At 43.8% G+C, this 9,454-nt stretch overlaps 1 protein-coding gene across 1 annotated transcript in view; it reads left to right on the plus strand.

The window, feature by feature from the left end:
- The first annotated feature begins 287 nt into the window (after positions 1-287).
- Positions 288-9,454, plus strand: part of RASGEF1C (RasGEF domain family member 1C) — a 71,982-nt gene continuing 62,815 nt past the window's right edge. The window contains exon 1 of the mRNA XM_008632615.2: positions 288-443. The gene's annotated coding sequence lies outside the window, so the exon portion shown is untranslated. The remainder of the gene's footprint in view (positions 444-9,454) is intronic.

Here is a 9,454-nt window from a genome sequence, read left to right on the forward strand (position 1 = left end):
ATTAATGGAGGCACTGAACAAAGCAAAGGCACCAGAGATGTCTAAGAGGTCTGAGCTTACTGTAAGAGATGCCCTACACTGCACAGGCTTGGAGTTACTGCCTTGTAGCTTACCCTATCATAGGAGACAGTGCTTCTTCCTCCAGGAAACTGGTGAGAAAGAAAGTCATGGAGGTGTCCTCTGGTGCTTTCGGCCCTCTCCAGAGAGTTTCCTCAGTGGTGGGTGGGGTGGTCTGCCAGGTTATGCTGATAAGCTGCAACAGCAGTGAACTTTGTGTTGTTTTGTAGTGTCTACAAACCTTGGGACAGCAAAGTGTCTTGCAGAGGAGGTGGAGAAATATAACCAGGATTCCTTGTGATGTCTTAACTTCCCTTGGACTTCTTACAGCCTCACCCAGCAATGTAATTCCATCCCTCGTGCTTCTTGGTTTACAGCAGGTGAAGGTAGGGATATGTTCTGCCTCCTTTGAGTCAGGGCATTTTGTGTAGTTCTAATTCAGCCAAACAAGGAAGATAAACACCTTGTTAATCCTTTGTAAGGTGTGACTAGTACAGCTCCCTCTGGTTTAGTATTTGCTGTGTACTGGTAAGATACAACACGCTTCTCAAAAAGCCATTACTTAAGAAAATGGTTCTTTCATACCATCAAGTAAATGTCATCTAACGATGTTTAATTGAAAATATTTATAGCATTTTTTAAATCAAATTTGAGGTCAGTAATCTTAAAGGATTCTTTAAAAATCCTTAGAAATAATTAGCAGCCTTGTTTAACTTCTTGGACAATTTATGCTGGTGAGAGAGGGATTTGTCCTTTTCACGTTGCTGTGAGTAAGCTGGATAATGTTTACAGGTCTGCAACAGCAATGAAGCTCTGCACAGTGGCCCTTTGGTTGCCTGAGGCTTTTCTTCCTATACATGCTTGTTTAACAGGGTTTTGAAAATCATCTCTGGAAGCCAGTTACATGTTTATGCTGCAGATGCTTGTCTGGCCAGGGCTGCGTCCACGCTGCAGCTGTGGTTGTAGCTGGAAGTGCTCTGTTCTGCAGAAGTGTCTGTGACTGCGTGGAGCTCGCTGCATCCTAATGCTGCAGGTCCCTGCTCTTGCTCTGCTGAGCTCACCTGCACAGGAGGAGCTGTGTCCTCACTCCACAGACCTGATCCATCTGCAGGAAAGGGCTCAGGATGACCAGGGTCAAGGTGGGGTTGATGCAAGAGCAGAGACTCCTGGACACTCTGGCCAGCTGATTTAGCAGACGGGTAGCCTCAAGCCATTACTTAGCCCAGGAGTTTAGCAGGATGTAAATTGAGTTAGATGTTTCAGATAGTGAGGATGAGAGAGCAGCATGTGCTGAAAATGAACAAAGCTTTAAGGGGATCCATTGCCTTTTGCTCAGTATTGTTCCTTTCTGATGCAGAATTATGAGAAGATGCTTTCTAGGTGCTGCTGATGCCATATGGAATTTGTGAGGACTGGGTGGCAGTGCCTGTCCTCTGAGAAAGGCCTCTTCTCTCACAGTAGACAGTTAATAAACGAATGCATTCATTTGCAACTATAAATTCCTAGTCAGAAGTTCAAATCTGTGTGGTGAATTTCTTAATAAACTTCATTTATTCTGTTTTCTGATTTCCTTGCTCAAGGACTGCTCTGCCTGTGTAAGAATAGTAGGTCACATGCTCTGGGGTGCTTCTTTCAAATATCACCATGTTGGTTATTTTAGAAAGGTTTTGTCTAAGCAAACTCATTCTGGACACTTTTCCCACCTGCAGGTTTCCTCAGGGATGCAGGAGCTTAGCAGGTGTATAGTAAAGGCTTTTCCTTTGCTGGCCAAATGTTTGCTCATGTCCTAAATATAACTTCTGGGAATTTGTGTTTGTTTTGGAGCTGGGGAACACTTTTCTCTTTTACTCTCTTTATAGATTCAGAGAATTTAAGCATATGATTAACATTAAACATGTGAATATTCTCTGTGGACTCCTTTTTTGGATCAAAGGCAGAGTGCTCAGTCTGTTGAGAGGATGGAGCCCACAACCACTAAATGCAGGGAACTGATCTGCTGCTATGCTTGTCTAAAAGGAGTATATGATATGAGTGCTTTGGATTTGTGTCTGTCTGTGCCCCAAATCCCTCTGCTAACTACTGTCTTGATGTTCCTTATCTACAAAGTGCTTACAAGCGTTAACAAACCTTTTTGATGCTGCTGAGACATGTTGTTATCCCCCTTTTCCATAAGGGGATGCTGAGAGAGTTTGGTGATCTCCTGAGACCACTGTGGGTTCAAAGCTGGGCATTGAACCCGGGGCTTTGAATTCCCAGCCCGGTAAGGCAGCAGGAAGGGGAAGCAGCACAGCTCTCTGGCAGTGCTGGGTTTAACATTGTCTTTCACACTGTCAGAATGCTTCCCAGATTTTCATCCTGACAGAGAGGCTTCTCATATCATCTGCTGGATCAGGCTGCAATGCAAAATACAGCCTGTCTGCAAGAGTGAGCAGTGGCCTGTTAAGGGAAGGAATCTCAGAGCAAATTGTGTGTCCGTGCTGGCTCTCAGCCTTGCTGGGTGCTACAGGCAGAGCTGATGCGTCAAGATTCCTCTAATATGAACTTAGAGAAAAGGGAAATTTTCCATCTTCTTTAAGTACAGTGATTCTTGATTTCTTGCTGATTTAAAAATACTCAGAATGCCTCTACAGAGCAGAGAGCCTAAGTCCATGCATATAAATACAGACACATTAGGTGTGTGTGCCTATGAGCTGGCAAATGAATCAGTTTCCAAATCTGAAGTTGGCATGGTGTCACTTTTGGCTCCGAGGTGCTTTTCTTCTTCTTCCTGGTTTTATTGTGTTTCACTTGCTTAAATTAGAAGAATTTCTTGAAAGAGAATGGGCAAACTTCGAACATGGAAGAACACGCTTTGTGCTGATCTCACTGTGCTTGTGCAGAGGTGAGAGGCCAGCACCTGCCTCCCTCCTTTGGCCCTGGTCCATAACACCCTCCTGGACCACTGCAAGATGCCAGGACACTGGGAAACTGTGGTGTCCAGGCAAGCTTATGCTGGGTCCAACAAACTGTGACAAAGGAAAGCTTCTGTGGTTTTTGAATTTTTCCTTTAGGAAATGCGTTTCATCAAAATCCAGAGTTTTGTAATATAAGGCTGGTGACAAATTTGCACCGATTCTCAAGTTTTCCACAAGACAGTCATCTGCTGTACCTGCACACACAAACATGTGAGGGACAGACAAGCCCTAATTGGGAATTTACTACCTTTGTGTGCTGGGTGAATGAACCCTCCTGAGCTTTTGCATGTATATAATGGCATCTTTCCTTTTATCCTCTGTAGGGAACCTGTGTTCTTCTGAACTAATGTTCCCTTCCATAAATGACCCAACCAGCCTTCATCACTGCTTGTTAGATCAGAAACCTTATTAGTTAATAGCAGTACTGTTCTTCCTTTTAGTGCCTACTACAGCTAAGCTCATGGCATTTACAGACAGACTTGTTAGTCATTAATATTCTTTGTATTCTTCATCTTTGGCTTCAGAAGAGAAGGCCTTTCATCTTTTGCCTTGCTTTGTTTTTTAGAAGAAGCCAAGTTTGACTGGAGGAAAAAAGAAACCAAAAAAACATTTCTCTACTGCTTTCTTACAAGCTTCCAAGCAGTCTCCCCTGCTGACTTTGTACTTTTGCAGTAGACAAACATTGACTTTGTTTTCACAGAATATAGCTGATTTTTTTTTTTTTTCTAGTTTACCTTTTTGGTTATGCCTCAGTAGCTTGACAGGACAGGATTAATTAGTCAATGACTGCGTCTTTAGCTGAAATTCTCATTTGTTACTCAGTTTTTCCATCAGGTTTATTGTACCTGAAATCAAGTTGGTGTAGGGAGAACCTAAGATGTGTCTAAATTTAGCAAACTTGTGAAGGGTTTCCCTGGTTTGGAGACTAAAAGATTACTGAGATCGATCTGTGGATTCTTGTTCTTATCTTTAAAAGAAACCCAAATGCTGATACCCAGGAATGTGTTTTAAGTCTGTGTACTGGGGGTGACATGTGCGTGGGCAGGACGATAGCAAGCCGTGTTTCTCAGATGGGGAAGACTTTGTTAACATCACTAAATTCTAACCACTTGTAAGTGGTCAAATCCTTTGTTAATCTGCAGTGCTAACTAAAAGGAAAATACAGAGAACAGCATTTGTTGTCTGTGATCACATGAAATCTCACGCCTCATTTCTGAAGAGCAGGATCAGAAGATAAAAAACTTGGTGCCTGAGTTGTGTGTTTTGTTCTTGAGGTTCGATAAATGCTTTTTTGAGCGTGCCAGTAGTTCATATCCATTCTGCTCAGGTTTCCTCACTCCCAGCTCAAATGTGGTGCACATCACAGTGTGATCATTAAGTGTGATTACTGCATTTTTGACCTATTTAAAAGTGTCTGGCTGTGAAATTCCAAAGATTCTAATTTAAGCTATAAAACAGATTATTAATGTGCTGCTGCTTACACATTTCATGGCTCATTTCCTGATTACAGCAATTTTGAACTTGTACGTGTAGGCTGTTCCAATGCATGTGTATAAACATCCTACACCATGTTCAGCCTGGTCACCTGGCTTGGGGATCACGTTCCACGTACCTTCCACAGCTTAAAAACAAATAGAAGAGAAAGCCACAAGTGCAGGAAGCTGGGATGTTCCACATCGGTGCTGTCAAAAGGCCTGATGCTTTCTGCAGGGCTGGAGCTCAGGACAGGATGTAGGAATGAGGATCGTGCAGGGGTATGGAAGCTGGGCAAGGAATGTCTTCAGACAATCCCTTGCTGTGCCCTGTGGACTGGAGAAGGTGCCCCCTGAAAGTGTCAGGGCTCGATGGCTGTCCCTGGATTGCTGCCAGGAGACTTCAGCTGTGCTGAAACTGGAACACAGACAAGATGCTGTGTGTAGTCAGTGGATCTGCAGAGAGAAAAGATGACTGTTGGGATCTTCAATCTTTTCCATCACTTCATTCAAATCTGTCAACTTGTTCATGGAACTGAAACTCTGAAGAGCTTCTTTATCTAGGTGCGCAGAAAGGAGTTTGGGGTTACGGTTACGTGAGTCCCTTATGATTCAGCCATTGGGATGACCCAGCATGGAATAATTCACCAGGGTTACAGGTGCAACTGCAAACAGCGGGTCCAGTAGAGAAATTCAGGTAGAAAGATCAAGAGTAGGTGAAAGTGTTGTAGAGAATATCCTGTGAGGCAGTTCTGTGCGCTTATATTGAGTCTCCTCCTGGTGAGGACATAAAGAAAAACTTGGCTTGCTGTGTTTCATAGAGGATTAGTTACGTGCTGAAAACTGCACCTTGAGATTTCTTCCTGAGCTGGGAGCATGTGTAAAGCTAAGTAAGTGTGTGTCTGGCTGAGTTTGGTGCTTTGTTACAGAGGGGCTGACCCTGGTCCTACATGAGCTGCCAGATAGGGATATCTGCCTCTGTGTGAAATTAGCAGTGATTTTACACAAATTTGGGATGCAGGATGAGAGCAAGGTCTGGAGAAGGTGTGATGCTCTTCTGCATCAGGGGTGGGATTTGTGCTTCTGCTCCTGGCATGTGCACACACTAAGCAGCATTTCAGTGTGCATTGCTTCAGAACTTCATGAAGGCAAAGCTGCTGCGATTCGTTACTCATTTGCTGGAACTGCTTTGGATCCTTTGGATCCTTTTGTCTGTCTCTCAACTGGGAGGCTGGAAGCGAAGCTGGCTAAGTGCTGGTGGAAAGTATCATTGCATAGGGTACACAGCTGGGAGAGCATCAGCTTGTCGTTTGCAGTTGTCTTATTTCTTAATGTGGTGTAGTAAATTATAAATGTACACAAACACCTACGGAGTGTTTCATTGATGAGCTGCCAGACGGCAGTGTGCTTTTTGAAAGTGCGGGTTTGGGGGTTGTTTTTGTTTTGTGGGATAATTTCATTATCTGATACCAGGCATTTCCTAAAAGCAAATTGATCACATGAGGACCATGTGGCCATTAGTGATTCCACTAACAAAATTTTGGGGTTTTTTCATTCCATGAAAGACCTTCTGCACCACAGCCTTTTTATGCTCTATGGCAGTTACTAGCTATTGTTATGTCATTTTAGGAAGGTCATTATTTGCTAATGGGTGTGATGTGGGGCTTGGAAGCACGTGCCACAACATCCTGTAGGCCAGCAGAAGTATTTGAAAGTATAGATTGTTAGGAAAATGTGCAGGAGGGTTGTATAAATAGGGATGGTTATGAGGAGTCCCTCTCGTGGCATTACTCACATGCCTCTCTCCTGGGCTGTAGCAGTGCTAACAGCGATCCCATTTGTGTATTAAAGCAAGGATCTTCTGAAGTGGAACCACAAATGACAGCAGAATTATGATTAAAGGGCGGTCAGTACTGATGGCAAGCCCAACATAACATACAAGCCTGGCTGCGGTTAGGAGAATGTGCCCATCTAATAAACAGCTTAACTTGGTGTATTACTGTGAAATAGAAAGAACCATGGAATATGTGATGTGAATAGTAGGCTGGATTTCCCTGTCACTTCGTATTTATGTTCCTGGAACTGCCCTGGTTTTGCCACGGTTACTTCTGAATTGCACCCGAGGGAATGAGAGGTGGCAACACTTTTCTTTTTAATCTGGAAACCGTACTATAATTTCTTTGGTTTAGCCCTAGATTTGAAGTTTTCATAAAAGATGAAATGTGTGCTAAATACCTTAGCAGTAAGAGTAATTGGTCCAAATGTTTTATTTTTCCAGATCAGCTGCTAACTGATACAACTTCATCCAACTCTATTGAAGAAAATGGGCGTTGTTCTTTTCTCACTAATTGGAGTTGAATTGGGGCATTAAAGGTCAATTCCAGGAGAGATATTAGCAAATACTAAGGCTTGATCCACAGCACTTTGCACTCAATAAATCAGCAATTGCCGTCTGCACAATAGCAGATCGAGTGTCTTTGAGATTGAGAGCCCTCGTCTTGAGTATTGCTTAAGTTTCCTGGAATCAGTTAAATTGAGATAAAGCCAGTGACTTCTTCATGTCTGTTGGAGTTGCTGAAAATTTATGTTCCTCACTGAGAATAGACTGTGCTCTGCTGTGCCTTGGGGAAAGTGGAAACTTTTTCCCTTGGACTGTTAATAGCCTGCTGAATATTTGTATTCTAAAGGTGTTCAACCAGCCACTAAAACGCTATTTCCAAATTGCCTCAAGTCACTTCCTGATCATTTCTGTAACAGGTATCCAGGTTTTACTTTTTGTAGGCTTTTACATGTGTGAAGTTTCCTTTTAAGACTGTTGCGTCTCCTTCCCCTCCCGTCAGGATTCTTCTTTACATGCCACGTCCAAATATCTCAGTGGTATGTTGTGGAAAGAAAAGCCTGTTGAACCAGGCTGTGTGTTTGGGTGTTTCAGCAAAAACCACAAGAAACCAGAGGTTCTATCCTGCACACCTTCCATCTTGATGTTTTGACAAGCCCCATTTAAAAGCTCTTATGACAAGTGATTTTTATGAGCACGTGTGGAGGGGAATGTGTAAAGCGCTTGAGATGGTAGGGACTGGAAGAAGCATGACAACTGCTTTGTGTAAGATGATCTGTGTTCGGAGGAACAAATGGTGCATTGAGATGGCAAATGGAGCGGCAGAGGTGCAGCTGGGCTGTTCCGTAGCGGCGGTACCGCCAGGCAGCTCCATGGAAGGAGTTTGTAGTCGATACCAAAAATTTCCTGCTAGCTTTGAGCTTTCTGATGAATTAATGATATAATTCTCATTGATTTAATTAAATCAGGTTCCAGGGTCTTGATTTGCAGAGTTTTATGGTAGTAGTATTGCAACTAGGTGGACAAATAAATGGCCTTTATTTTCTTGCTTGCTGGGTGGGGTGTCTGGTGATAATTACTGCATTTATCAAAGCGTCCTTCCACGTTGGAGACGGGCTGGTTTCCACTTGTGATAGACAGAAGCAGGGACAGTGAGATTATGGGACTCGTCCAGCGGCTGCTGTGTGACGTGTCAGAGCACGAGAGTTAAATGCCTGGCACCCTAAAAGCCAGACGGGTCCCCCGAGTCGGGCATCCTTTGGACCGCACTGCGCCTTTGGGCGCGCAAACACCGCTCAGAGCCGGCGCTGCTCCCGCCCCAGGGCGTTATCGCCAATTCAAGCTCAAGTGCAAGGACTCGAGGTTTCGGTACCATCCCAGCTTGGCTTTTCACCTGCTGAGACGACGTGCTAATGTCACATTGCTCTGATGAGTTTTGGTTTCTCTCACACGAGTTTGAATGTGCGTTGGCTTTTGTCAGGAGACCAGGAAGGAATTAAAGCTGCGTTCTACTTAATTGTTCCTCAACAGTTAAATCATGACAAAATTGCTCCACCCCAACTAGTAAAATAACAATTAAGACGACTTAATTAGAGTCAATATCTGAATGTTATTAGTATCTATCTTTTTATTTCTACTAATTGCTGTGCTGAGTAACAAATTTAATAAGACCAGCTTGTAAGATGAATGACAGTAAAATCATGGGAAGAAAAGAATATTTGGGTTTTTCCTTTAACAGGATTGGAGGAATTTGTATCCATGGGTTAGATTTGCAAAGCCTCTGACCCTCCCCATTGGTATTTTTTTTCTAAAAACAAAGATGCTGTCAGCACAAGTCACCATGTCTCCAAGTGGGTCGTTTACCTTCCATAAAAAATAATAAAGGCCTGTATAAATACTCTCCGTATGCTGCTGCTGGATTGTATTAGTGAAATATGTCCGTGTTTGTGGCGTGTGCAGCCCCACATTTCATGGCACCAACTTGAAAAATGCAAGACATTCCAGTGAGTTATTTGGAAGACAGTGACAAACCTATTTGGCAAAGCTGTGTCCTAAGGAGAGCATTTCCAAGCACCCAGCAGAGACAGACGTGTGTGACCAGTGCTGGGGGAGCTTCAGCCCATGTGCTGCTGCAAGGATAAGCTGTGGGGCTTTCCAGTTTGCTGGGTTTTCCCAGTGTGACCTATGGGACCAGGTGCTTACAGGCACCAAAGCAGATGGCCATGAAGATCTTTCTGCATGGCTTCCAGAAATTTGAAAGCGGGGTGGTTGTTTTGGGGATTTTTTTGACAGCTTATGTGCTGTTGGGTCTCTACCGTACCTTGGCATTTCTTAGCCATGTCTTGACTGAGCTTCTTGGATAATCTGTGTGTTGCCAAGATGTGCTGCAGAGCTCAGCAGACACCGCAGAATCCAAGGTTGTGGTCAACCTCTTAAGAAACTTCCACCTGACAGTGCTGGCTGGAGCAGATCAAACCCCTGTACATCTGGTGCCTCCTACACCTGGGTGCAGAGGTTTGCATTGGTGACCAGAGTTGTTTTTTCTTGAGCCAGAGGAACGAGGGTGCTGAGGGATAAGCTGGATTTGGATTTGGGTTGCAAGAGTGTGCCATGGGCAGTTGAGGAGGAGGTTA

Source organism: Corvus brachyrhynchos, unplaced genomic scaffold, assembly GCF_000691975.1.
Source record: "Corvus brachyrhynchos isolate BGI_N302 unplaced genomic scaffold, ASM69197v1 scaffold54, whole genome shotgun sequence".
Classification (NCBI taxonomy): Eukaryota; Metazoa; Chordata; class Aves; order Passeriformes; family Corvidae; genus Corvus; species Corvus brachyrhynchos.